This window comes from Ornithodoros turicata, chromosome 3 (genome assembly GCF_037126465.1).
Source record: "Ornithodoros turicata isolate Travis chromosome 3, ASM3712646v1, whole genome shotgun sequence".
Taxonomy (NCBI): domain Eukaryota; kingdom Metazoa; phylum Arthropoda; class Arachnida; order Ixodida; family Argasidae; genus Ornithodoros; species Ornithodoros turicata.
The window spans coordinates 61,339,430-61,353,633 of NC_088203.1; positions in this window are offsets into that span (position 1 = coordinate 61,339,430).

Here is a 14,204-nt window from a genome sequence, read left to right on the forward strand (position 1 = left end):
AGCGCGACATCATCTGTGCGTCTTCCTTGTTTTCTTCGTCACTTTTCACAAGCTGCATGTGTACCAACCTGCCCAGTATTTATTGTTGTTATTACGTCAGTAACTCGTTACCACATAAAGTTACAGAAACACCGGACTCATCGTCTCTGGCGGATAAACAGAGTGTGGGTAATAATAATACTAATAAATAGTTCGGTGCTTTACGCCGCGAGACAATCGCGCATAGTGCGTCTGAACCCGTAGGTGGAAGCGTAGGTACTGCAAAAGTGTATAGAAAGAGAGAGTGTTCCGGACGTGACTTTCTGTCTGAAAAGCATGTGTCAAGGAGGCCTATACACGACGTACAACCTCGCGCGTACAAGATGTTGAGAATCACCACAAAACAGTTGCGTGTTACAAGCAGACTTTTTGTTTGTTTTGCAAGAGGCTATGCGTTGTTTTATATATGAGCACCATGACAACTTCAAATACTCTGAATGTATCTGTATCGGTGTTTTCGGAAATGGCGGATAAATGCAAACCCTAGCGAGAAAGAAAAGAAGTTATGTGATTTTCAGAGCATAAAATCACATTTGCAACTAAATAATATATACATTATATTATATGTGAGTGTATACTGCACATTGCTGAATTTTAAATTGAGGTGTACAATAAACTGGAAGCGTGCTTGAATAATTCAAAATTCTGGAACTGAAACTTCAGCACACTTCCTGGATGTTTCAAAGATGTGTTCCAAAATCCGCCATGTGGCCTTTTCGTTCGCATCTATTGAGGCGCTGGTGAAAGGGCGTTTCAAGACGAACGATTCTTCTGTTTAAAAGTTATCCGATTTAAATCCGCTGTGGTAGTCATATCTGTGGTCTGTGGAGCGTGACGAACCAGCACGCGCACATCTTTCTTTTCTCGCGGATCGGCGGTGGACTGCTTCATTTTTGCCCACCGCGGGCGCTCCCGCAAGATCGCAGGTGCTCTTCGCACATGGGGTCACGTGGCCGTGAGGGCGCGAGAAGCGGCAGCGAGCCGCAGAGCCGAGCCCTTCGTAGCCACCTATCGGCAGGCCCGTCGGCTCGACCCGCTGGCAGCCGCCGTTTAGCGCACCAGTCCTTCTAGTTAATGAGAAGTTCAGCGACATATGGTTGATATCAGGGTTGTGGAGTTGCCACTCCGGGGTTGGAATGATTCCAGAATCCTTCCAGATTTATCAGAACCCGGAATGGAACTGGAACGGAATGACGGAAACTGTCCTGGGAATGGAATGGGAATAGAATTAGGCATTTTTTCGCAGGCGGAATTGGAATGTAATGGTCTGGGTACCACACGGTCAAGGGCGATGGTTTGGTTTGGTTTTAAGAAAAAATAAAATGGAGATTTTGGTTTCATTACTGTGAGGCCCGCAACCCCACATCACTTGCACCAGTTACTTTAGTGGAAAACTCCTGTAATGATGATGCCAATGAAGAGGATTATGAAGAGGAGGAGGAGAGGAGGAGGGCGAAATAACCTTGTCTTTGTGCTCTTTCCGTGCTGGCTAATGTCAATCTTCTCTATAGCACTGCTGGGCTAGCTAGTACGGTTACCGGTCCTAATTCTTTTATTGGTGGAATTAAAGGAATGGAATGGGGTTGCCAAGCCACTCCAGGAGTGGAAATTGACCATACCTTTTCATTCCGATGAGTTGAAAGGAATGGAATTATCACAAATCTTCATTCCTCGGAATGGAATGGAATGGGTGATCCCATCCGCAACCCTGGTTGATATCGTCGCTAAAAAAAGTAGAAAGAGAGCGTTATTTGAGAGGCAGCAGTACGTATCCTCGCGGAGGTGATCGCTGTGCTTTTGTCGGTGTTCAGTCGTCGACTGTGCCTGAGTATAATAACTTCATCCCAATCGACCATCGCTTTTTTTATCGTCTGTTGTGCGACCTGCGTGGTGAACTACAACGATCAAGATAGTCTTTCGATTGCTGGGACATTCCAGCAGCGTCTTTTATACGCTTTTGAAAATGAGGTCATGTTGGCAACGTGTGTGCAAGTACTTGATCACGATAGGCTATGTAAACAGAAAGAACATTGATGCAAAGCTGGCCTTATCCTGCATGGGACTCCCACATGCATAACTTTTACGGTACGTGGTACCTTCAACGTGTCACAAATCCCCAACGCGTTGAAGCATCTCTTTGCTGGCTATGTTTCTTTGGAGCGCGATTCATACGGAAAACGTATTCAGGGGGCTGCCTTCTTTGCGTCCTCGTCCTGTGTATGTCTTTTTTTTTTTTTGCGCTGGTTTCGTCGTGTTACCTAGGGCGTCCCTGCTTGTGAGCGTGGAAGTTGACAGTGCCGTGATTCCCTGTCAGTGCGGTGCTGTGCTTAGCTCTGACCGCGTATTTCTGCATGTAAGGTTATTGTACAACAAATCATCAAGCACTGCATTGATTGTTCTGTTCAGCCAACAAAGATTCATCATTACGTTGTGACTGTCTCTTGCTGGGACGAAATTTCACAAAATGGGAACGGCATTGCAACCTAACGTATATACTTGTCATCTGATATGATGCACTTGACATCACAGACGTCATAATTGCAAAAATAAAAGGCCACACTTTAATGCCATTACACTACATCCGAGCCATTCAGAATTTGTTGTTTGTTGAGACCATGTAAACAAAATCTAAACAATAATCTTCTGCTTGATGTTAAAATGAACCAAATATCTCATAAAGAAGGAGGTCTTATAGCAGTTTCATGATAGTGGTGTTCCCAGGATGGAGCAAACAGGAATGGACCAAAGCAAACACACACAACAACAGCTGCAACATCAGCTACAAACAAGCCTGTGCTGCTATATTATTCGATAATTGCATTGTGCTTATTTGTTCAAAGTGTTATATTATTGAGGAATCACGTTTACACACCTGGTTGTTGACTTATATATTTTTGCATGCTCATTCTTTACAAGCTTCTCTCTCGACTTTATATTGGCATTGCAAACAGCTAAAAAATTTCACTAGCATTATCACTGCACAATTACATGCCAAATCACCACCACCAATGCCTAAAAACTACCCACAGCTCATACCATGCTATAATACGGCTACCAACAGCACACCATGCACTACGCTCTGCGAAATCACTCCTTATTCAGGATTTTAATTTAGGCTTCTTGTTCAGAAAGAATTTGCATGGTGATGCAGCTACATTTATCACTCCGCTCAGACACAGATAACTCAACTTTTACTCTGAAATGACATAAGAGGCCTGTGTGATACCATGAGAGAGATAATTGCCGCTGTACAATTGTGTAAACTATTTAGTGAATTTTTACTTCAGCAGCTCTTCACCGCTTTCTTGACGTATTTTTTCCTTTTTTTTTAGTTTTCCAGTCATGCTATAGTTCTCAGTTTTCCGTGCTTGATTGGATTGCTGACATCCCGAAATACAAGTCAAGTCAAGCTTCTGGCCGTTCGAGGCTCATGCTTCTATCGTCCATATGTGGCCTGTCTTTTCTAATTCTCATTGTTTACACAGATGATAAAGCTCTGGAAAATGATTGCACAGGCTGCATTTTTGCACTGTGTAGTTACGCAGTTTTACTGTACAGCTTTGTACTGAGGGATTATGCTATTTCTTGAGAAACAACACAGTGCACACACAAAGCAAGGCACACCTAGGGGTGCTCATTCTAGCATGAAATCTCAGTTCCACAGCGAGCGGCAGCGCTGTTTATTGTCTGCTCGCTTTCTGTGCTGATATATACCAGACAGTAAGAGGAAGAAGTCCGCAATCCACAAATGGACGCTATGGAAATAAGCTCATACAAAGAAAAGAATGCAACTTGAAATCAGGTGCATCTTAGCTACAATGTGCTGTATTATTTTTATTAAAACTTACATGATTGTATATCTTTCTTCCACATTTTCAGTTCTCTTTTGAGCCACTTTGGTAGTTGTCACGTTGCAGAAGCCGACATATTCATCCAGTTGTGTCAGGACAAATCTATGCAACTGGACAGTTTATTAATGTAGTGAGCATGGTGTACTGCATCATCAAGGACAAAATCTGGGAGCAGATGTATGGGACCCAATGCAGAATATGTAATGTAGATGCCTCTGCATGACTAACCACCTAACTTCAGAAACGAATGATGAACATGCAATGTCTTCAGGCAACTTCTGGAAATTAATACGTGACATATGGGGAGATGGTTTGCAAGATACCAGCACCCAAAGCAACAGTTTCACAGATTCTGGGCAAATGCATTGTGTTGGCACCCCCCCCCCCCCCCCAAGAAGAGCATGTAATTATTTCATTCCACTTTACTGAACTTTATGCACCCCTAAGGGTGCAGTAGAAAATGGGGTCTTTCTGGTCTTACACTGACATGCTTTTCGTGTGTTTCTCAGGGTTAGTTCTGTTGGGGATGGCATGGTATGCTATAAGCATAAGCTAATGCCAGCCACATATTTGTATAGCAATAAATTTTCTTCACGTATCGCTTTGAAGTACTGCTTACCTGAAACAAAATAAACCAGCAACTGATATACAATCATACGTCACAGGTATTTGGTGCCAGACATGCAGTGAAAGTAGTGTGCACGAGATGCACCATATTCTCCTGGTAATGTTGTGAAGGAGGGAAGCTGTCCAACAGTAAATGTATGTCGTGGTGTCTCGTGTTGCAACAGCATTCAGGCACTCTTTCGTGTGACAGATCCATAGATGTTAGAATCATTTGTCATGACGCTGATGACACACTCTTAGTTACATCAGAACTTTTTGACCGTATTATGCTCATATCCTGTTCATCCTCCACTCACATGTCAAGTGAGTCAAGGCAGAGGAGAGCTGGTGTGAAATGAGAGTACCTGTTTTGCATAGGTAATGTACAGGACATGTCATACAAGAAAAACCGTGAACGCTTAGCATGCACCTGAGTTGGTGGAAGGAGAACAAGTTGTAACATAATTGAAAGTACAGTAAAGTACTACACATTAGAGCACTGCACGGGTTCGGGTTTACCCGAAAGCCCGAGCCCGGCCCGGCCCCCGGGCCAGGGGGCTTAATCACTTGCAGGCGTTAGGAGCTAACGAGAGGCGGGCACTCGTCGAGAAGGGCACGTGATAAAACACGTGCACGGCGCTCTTCGCGCGATACGTGAAGGGCGTGGGATACGTCACGCGCAATGTGTCACGTGCCCATCCTTTTGAATTTCCCGCCCGCCTTTTCGAATTTCCCGCCGCTCGTTAGCTCATAACGACCGTAACGACGATGAAGCGATTAAGCCCGGTCCGAGCTTTTCGTATTTTATGAGGGCCTGGGCCGGGCTCGGGTTTCAGCCACCGGGCCCGGGCCGGGTACGGGCTTGACAACGCCGGCCATGGTGGGGCATGTACACGAACATATTTCACGAGACTGGACAGATGAATGTTCATGTCACTTTCTTTTCCATTGGGTGTGGGATATCATGGTATTCTCATCTGAGAACTATCACTTTTTGATATGTGATCATGCCTATTTCGTGTAATGGGTCTGGATGTCACACGTGCACTCACACACATTTGGGGACGATTGGTGTGACGGGCGCGCTGAGAGTCCGACACGAGGGTCAGTTAGGTTAGGTGTTGGGACATATTTCGTTCCCGTGAGAGTCCGGCACGAGGGTTAGTTAGGCCAGGTATTCTGACATATTTCGTTGGCGTGAGAGTTCGAGAAAGGGGAACTAGCACTGGTACACGCGCAATAGAGCGGAGATGAGTCTCTCTTGAACCGCAAGGTCAACCTTAATAATAACACTGGAAAAAATTCGGTCTCATTTCCCAGCGCGATAACAGCCACCCTTGGGGCACTGGGGGAATGTTAAGTGAACAAAATCCTTGCGTTAAACTAACAGAATAATTTTGATCAATTAAGATTTCCTCATGGCCCCAAGGGTTGCTGTAATCGCGCTCGGGAACGAGACCACATTTTTTTCAGTGTTATTATTAAGGTTGACCGGAGCTGTACATACATATCGCCCACGCGCCGCTGCGCGCTGCCTTCCCAAGCAAGCAAGCACCAAGCACAGAGCGGCTTGCCGGCAGAGAAACACAGCCGCTCTGTTCGAGTGTACCTCCTCACTCTCCACCAATTAGCTGCGTCCCTTTCCTCATTGCGCTGTGCTCTTTAGTAAATCTAAATACCCACCGGGCCTCGAGAACGCATAGAGCAGAGGCGGGCTGGGACCGGCCCTGAGCATGGAAACAGTCTGGTACGGGCTGGGCCAGGGCCGGGCCCGGGCTGGAAATCTATAGAAGACGTCGGGCCAGGGCCGGGTGCGGGCCGTAGCAGCTGGGCCTGGGTCGGGAACGGGCCTGAAAATTAGGCCCGTGCAGTGCTCTACTACACATATGCATATTAGAAGTGGTTATTGGTTTGGTTCACTCTTTTAGAACTCAGCTATTCAGAACACATCGTAGAACGTGAAAAAGCAATGTGCAAGTTTCCGGCGATAACGATTCAAAAGTAAAGACAAAACGGTTGAGAGCATTAAACAGTTTAATTTGCGAAAAACGAGACTTTCGTGCTGTAGGCTGCACTTCTTCAGATTTGAGGACCGAGGAGGAGTGCCGTTGGGAGGAACCCGAGAGGTCTGCCTGCCTGATTAGGCGGCATGTTTCTCGGGAAGGGAAAGGTGGTGGAGAGGAAAGGGTGAAGTGGAAGACCGAGCGGAATCCGCTCGGGGGGAGGATAGCTGCGTCCATGGGCCGACTTCAGGGGAACTGTGCCGGCATACGCCTATTACACATCTGAGGGAAACCCAGGAAAAACCCCAGACGGCACAGCCGGCCCGCGGATTCGAACCGCGGACCTCCCAGTCTCCAAGCGCACGCGTTACCGCTGCGCCACCGGAGCTGGTGATTTGAGGACCTGCTACAAATAGTCAAGAATATATCAAACCCAAGTTGCAAAAGAGTAGAGGGCGAGGGTTGAGAAGAATACAAATAAATCTACTACAAAGAAGGTGGCTAGACAAGTTAGGGTAGGACATACAGATGACGTAGCACAACATATGAATGGACACAGCGGCCAGTTAGGTACAAAGTACAAAAAGACCCTTAGACGTTCGGGGAATTAGGGCTCGAGGGCGAAGGATTGAGGACACGGAGCACCTGGCTGGCAATGAGCTTCCAGGATCTGGGAAAATGGTGCGGAGTGCTTGGTTTACTGTTTGGACAACATGATGTAAAATAAAATAAAAAACAGACCTGTAATGCGGGGCGTATATGCAACAAAAAAAAAAGAAAGGAAGAATGAAATTCACAGTTTAAAGTGGTTGGAATCCGGTTACAATAATGACATCAAACAAAAAAACTGAGAATCCTATTTCATTTCAAAATTCGCAACCTTGCAACCACACGGGATCAACGTGTATGGCGGCTCGCTGCAACACTTTAAACTGTGAATTTCTTTCTTTTTCTTTCTTTTTTTTTGCATATACGCCCGGCATTACAGGTCTGCAATTTTTCACATTTTACATCATGGTGCCCAAATAGTAAACCAAGCACTCCGCACCATTTTCCCACAGCCTGGAAGCTCTTTGCCGGTAACATCTCATTACGGCCGAAGTCTCATTACGGCCAAAGTCTCATTACGACCGAAAATCCTTTAATCCCCAAGTGTCTCGTTACGGCCAAATCTCATTACGGCCGAAGGTAGTCTCATTTCGGCCGAAGATGTTTCATCACGGCCAAAAAGAAAAAAGAAGCATCCACCATATTAGCAATCGCTGTGTTTTATGCTTCCCAAAGTGTGTCCGAGGCAGTGTGTCCCCACGGCTTGTGTCACACACACTGGTTCATGCACAGAATATTGCGACAGTGTTTCATGCATCCCTCGTGAAGAATGTTTTTATTGTCATACTGTGTCACATGATATTTGTATGTGTTACGCCATTTTGTCTCAGTATTCGAGCAACATCCTACTCGTTGTTTTTTTTTCGTGTTAGCGCCGCGAAGCAACTGTGGCTATGAGCGGCGTACAGACGTGGACAGATGGAGAGAGAACAGCAGGAAGGAGTGGGGGACAGGGGGGGTTAGTGTGCGTCCTGGGGCGACTTCAGGGGTAACTGTGCCGACATTCGTCTGGAAAGTCTTCGGAAAACCCAGGGGAAACCTCAGACCGCACAGCCAGTGACAGGACTCGAACCCGTGTCACCTCCCAGTCTCGGCGTGGAAAGCGATCATCTTAACCACTATGCCACGGGAGCTGGTCCTACTCGTTGGTTCTGTGAGCAAACTGTGTGTGTGTGTTCTGAAAAGTTACTCCACAAGGGAGCCCACTGGAAGCTCCAGGAGCCTATGACCATGATCTTTTCCCCCACTAGCTGCCTTCTACAATTTATGTCCACCTGAAATTTAAAAAAAGTATATAAGGTGCTGAACAAAACGACATATGCTCTTGTTTGATGATGACCACAAGACATATGCTGTCAAGCAGACTTTTTTCATATATTCAAAACATATTCAAGAATTATGGACAACAATGACAATTACGTCATAATGATGCAGCTGCATAGCCAGGAAAATATTTCAGGAGGTGTTTGTAACAAATAGTAAAATAATATACAGTAATAAAAGAATAGTTAACAGCAAGCTTAGGCGTATCAGGCATTGGAAAATGCTTATTGATTATGATTTCTCACAAGTGATACATTACATTGCTGCGCTACATACAACTAAGATACTGAGGTTAGATTCCGAACATCTTGCATAATGCACGTGTTTGATATTCGTGCCGATCGCTAGGTTTCGTGCGGCGTTTACTTCAGGGGCCTTTTCCCCAGTGACCTTTTCTTCCCAGAGTAACTGGGTCTGGTTTCTTGTTTGTTGTTTATCGTGAGTAAGGAAATGAACTTTGACACACACACATAAAGAGAGAGAATGTGGTGGTGGAATATATGTGCTTCCAACATTGCTTTCGACATTGTAATACACGCATGTAAACTAACAGATTGCAGCGTTAGATCTGAAATACTGATTGCTATCTGCAGTTCTGTTATCTCTGACTTTACGTGAAAAAAGTTGTGGCTTTGTGCGTGTGCTCGTCATTATGTGGAAATTGGTGAGTCTGTACGGCCTATTATAACCTGCGAACCCCGATTGCCGGAGTAGCGAAGTGCGACTATTTGCGGCACACTGCATTTTCCCTCTCATGCAACATTGAATACCAAACCACTATACTAACACAATGTTATGTACTCTAACCCCCGCAGCCATCGAGAAAGTTCAGCAACACATATACAGTACAACTTATGGTTTATTGTAGGAAACAGACAAGTTTACATGTGCATAGCAACTGTCGTCCATAGGGGTCATCTGTATATTTTCCAAGGGCGGGGAGTAGGATGCAAATCGCCTGGAACTGTGAACTGATCGGCTGGGCCTGTGAACTATGGGCGTCCACAGGTTCACGCTAGCTAAACGAGCTTCCTCAAGACCTGCTTTTCTCATTTCTTCCCAAGCGGTTTTGTCGATTGCCTTCGCAACGCTCTTCTGATACGCACTGTACGTGCCACTAGTCATACAGGGTATATCGAGAGCACCAACAAACTCAGAAAGACCAGAGAAACCAGAACCTATGGACACAATTCCGTTTACAGCTGCCGAATTCACGTCTAGGCGCTGTTGGACAAGCTGTCCAGGTGATTTGTCCGTCGAGACAACATCTTCCCTGACACACATCTTACACTTCAACCAGAAAAACTACAGAGACCTCGCCGTTGTTCCGGTATGACGTACATATCACCCAGGCCTGACTGAGACTGAGACTGAGAGTCTGACTAGAAACGAGATTCGAACTCGTCGAAGCGGAACACGCGCTAGTATCAGGAGGACTTTCACTCAAACATGCAACATTACATAATTCACTTGAACCTTCAACAGATGAATTTCCAGACCGTCGAACACGAATACCTGTGCGACCCAAATGCGCCATGAACCTCCTCTTCCGCTTATGCTTCCCGTACACAAATCCTCGAGCCATCGCAGCGAGACCGAGCGCACAACCCAACTCAAAAGTAGGTTGCAAAATGAGCATCCACACTCCCACACCATTCGTAACAGCCATCACTACGGTGCGCGACGCATGGTCGGCGGATGGATACGGTCAAAATGTTCCGCGCGGATTTTCCTGTGCTACGGCTAGAGGGCGACACAGAATGACGCGGTTTACGGGGATTGGAGACGGTATTTATCCGTACTCACGTTTCATGCTTTTTTATAAAAACGGAAAGTGGTAGACATATAAATTTGATGTCTATCGATTCCTGATATTTTCAGAGAAAGTAAATGGAAAGTTTTTTTTTTTTTTTTGAAATGGCTATAGAAGTTCAATAAAACCTGTTCAAAGAGGGAGGAGAAAAATTGTGTTTTTTTTTCGCATTCGTGACGTCGCCGTAAAATACATACGACATGTATGAGAAATCTAGTAGCGTAAATATCTTCATCTCGTCTTCCTCTTTATGATGAAACCACCTGCGTCAAAATCTGCGCGGTGGTTACCGAGAAAAAGCATAAAAACTGTTCCATAGGAAATACATTGGGACGGAGAGCTGGTATGCCATCTTTCTGTCATAGGAAAATTTAATGAGACAGGTATGAGACAGGTATGGTCACATGTTCAGGGGCTGCAGGATGACGCAACGATTATGTACAACGGTTATTTACAGCCGCCATCTTAAGGGGTAACTCATCTCGGAAGTGAAAGACAGCGTCAACTACAAAGTTTCTTTGAACGTAAGTACCATTTCCTCAAACAATTTACATAAAAGTGGGAGTGATCGGTATAGAAACCCTTTCGTAAGTCGTAAATCCGTATTCCGTTAGAGTGTAGCGTTCCTCTCTACGTGCTGCACATGCATTCACGGGCACACGCAAACGCCGCCGGCGCTTGTGACTTTCGGCTCACTCCACAGCATGGGCGTTCCCAGGATTTTTTCCAAGAGGGGGAAAGCGTGCGCCTCATCTTTTCCTGGAAATGGGCACTGTGGACTGTGCGGGTGTTCAGAGGTTCATATTATGACATCAGAGAATAATCATGACGACCAATGTCTAAAGAGCCACAATTTTCACAAGTAACCTTGGAGTTCCGGAAGGGGACACCCCCATTGCCTGCTCTCGGTACACCCATGGCCCATAGCGTCAAGCGTCACAGCACAACCTAAATTTAACAAGTTCCTGCGGTAGCATACAGATCAGTGGCAGCGTGCTGCGTGAGTGAGTGGATCACACAACAACGTAGCGTTCTGATCTCATACCCATAGTTCCTGAGTCGTTACCTTACAGCAACACAAATAACGTGTTGGACTACGTGTCTGGTGCGTACCACGTAATGACTTGACATGTGTTACAGGTTTCACAAGCCCCTCCTACAGAGCGTTCCACCAGGTGCACCTGTAAAGTGGGCACAACTGAAAAATGCAAACGTGCTGCAGCTCTTTGCTGCTACGTGAACAAAAGTGACAGGAGTTCGTGCACCAGCAAACCACAGCAACGGGAAGACCAACCGGAAAACCCAAGCGGGATATGTTGCTGTCACCCGCGTTTCTCGCCTGTCTTTCTGGGTTTGCCGGGGAAACGGTATGACTTTACTGCAGGAATTCGACCCCTCGTGTTCTTCAAGCTGTTAGAACAGTTTAGAATACAACAGTATTGTGTACCCGACTTTCTTTTCTATGGTAGGGATGCCATCGCAGTACAGAGGAACGGCGCGAAATACGACATACGATCCACTAGTACGGCAGCTGTACAACAGGGGCCTGATCAGCGCTGTGGCCGCCGAGCGAAACTTTAGTGGAACCAGGCCTATGCCCGATATTTTCTCACAACCTGTTTTATATGGGTGTGGAAAAAATTAACTGCATAGCCATAAAGGTCGCACAGAAGTTATTTTTAATATGATGAGAATTCATGTTCTGAGGCTGGAACACAAGAAAGAACAAATACATACAAAGCCTCAAGCACAGAACCATAGTGACGGGGCTGCGAGAGGGGCAGCCGCCCTCGCCAGAGATCTCCCAAGTGGAAATTACCGACTGCCAACCATCGGCCAGTGGTCGGTTTTTGGTCGGCAAGCGACTAAGTCGGCCACTGCACCTTGGACCAACGTCGGTCTGATGTCGCTCACTGTAGTGGTTGATGAACGGCTTTGGGCCGAGAACGTTGTGCGACGTGTTGCGCGCGTGCTATTGAGAGTTCGGCATAATAAAGACGGGCCAATGTCGGCCCTACGCTGCAAACAAACCCGAAAACAATGCAGCTGCTACTCGAAACAAAAAGAAAGAAAAGACGCTTTGACGGTTGGCAAAAAGTCGGATGACAGTTGGCCAACGACTCTTTCGGACAGCCAACCTTGGCGCAATGTTGCATAGTGATAGGCAGAGCGAGGTTTGGCAAAACCCCGGCTAGGGGGCAGATCTAGCTGTACCAAGAAACGATCTCGTTGGCCAAGCATGGCTCGGTTGGCCAGCCAAGCTCTTGCCAAGCTTGGTTCAATCTCGGTATGTTGCCTTGGGGAGAGCGAAACGCGGAATGGTGTAGCACTGTATAAGTTCAACTTTCGATTGGCCAAGTGATTGTCTCAAACCAAAAGCAGTAAGAAACAGAGACATTATCTTCGTGGTGAGCTAATACGAGGGGCGTTCAAGTCAAACCGGGACTTTTCATTTTTCGCAAACGTAAAATGAACTTACAGGCGAGAAATTAGTTTTATTTTTCAACGTAATTTCCAGCTGCACTAATGCACTCGATCCAGCGTTTCACGAGAGCTTGGATGCCAGCTGCGTAAAAATCCTTACCGGCGCGTAGCAGCCATGATTGGACCTCATTTTTTACCTCGTCGTCGCAGCTGAAGTGGCGGCCCCCAAGGAACGCCTTCAGTGGTTTGAAGAGATGGAAATCGCTAGGGGCGAGGTCTGGACTGTAAGGGGGATGTGGCAGCAACTCCCAGCCAAGTTCCTGTAAGGTGCGTGTCGTGAGATGCGCGGTATCCGGGCGTGCATTGTCCTCTAGGAGGAGGACTCCTTAAGTGAAGAGGCCCAGCCTCATTTGCTTCAGCGCCTTATGCATATCCCTAAGAATCTGGCAGTAATATGCACTATTGATGATGGTACCACTGGGCAGAAAGTCAAGGTAAACAACGCCAGCCTTGTCCCAGAAAACCGTGGCCATGACCTTACCCGCAGACAGGGTGCTTCGGAACTTCTTGGAAGCTGGCGAGCCCGGATGCTTCCACTGTTTTGATGCGCATTTAGACTCAGGAGTGAAATGGTGCACCCACGTTTCATCGCCCGCGATAATCCGATCAAGGAACGGCTGTCCTTCAGTGTCGAAACGGCACCTTAGCTCTTGGGAGATTTCCAGTCTTCCCTGCCGGTCAAGCACGGAGACCTGCCTCGGGACCCAAAGGGCACTAACTTTCCGAAACTGGAGGTGTTCATGAATTGTATAGTATATATATATATATATATATATACTCATGGAACGATGCGGCAGCACCAGAGGACACGTGTTTCGCCGTGTTTGCGGCTCATCGGCCCTGGGTAGCTGCGCATCGTTCCGAATTGGCAAACCAGGGGTCACTCAGCGAGCGATATACACCTGGGAGGGTGACTGAGCACTCCTCAATGCCACAGTGCAAGCCAGTGAATTGTAATGCAGGAAAAAAAAAGCCATTAAAAAAACAAATAAATGATACTAGACGCGTTTGAAATTCAAACTTACAGATTAATATGGCTTCTATGGCTGCACGCAGAGAAACAGATACTCATGGAACGATGCGGCAGCACCAGAGGACACGTGTTTCGCCGTGTTTGCGGCTCATCGGCCCTGGGTAGCTGCGCATCGTTCCGAATTGGCAAACCAGGGGTCACTCAGCGAGCGATATACACCTGGGAGGGTGACTGAGCACTCCTCAATGCCACAGTGCAAGCCAGTGAATTGTAATGCAGGAAAAATATATATATATATGTTTATAAGTCCCAAACGTCGCCACACCAGCATTGGACAGCTGTTTCGGCCTTATTGGGCCTTCATCAGCAATGCGTAGGTGGGCGACGTTTGAGCGAGTGGCGTCGGAAGGTCACGTGGAACGTGATGCCTCCCGTCAGGGTGAGTGACTCACCTCTGAAAGCCCAGTGCGAAGCCAGTAAAGTATAAAATGAAGAAAAATAGC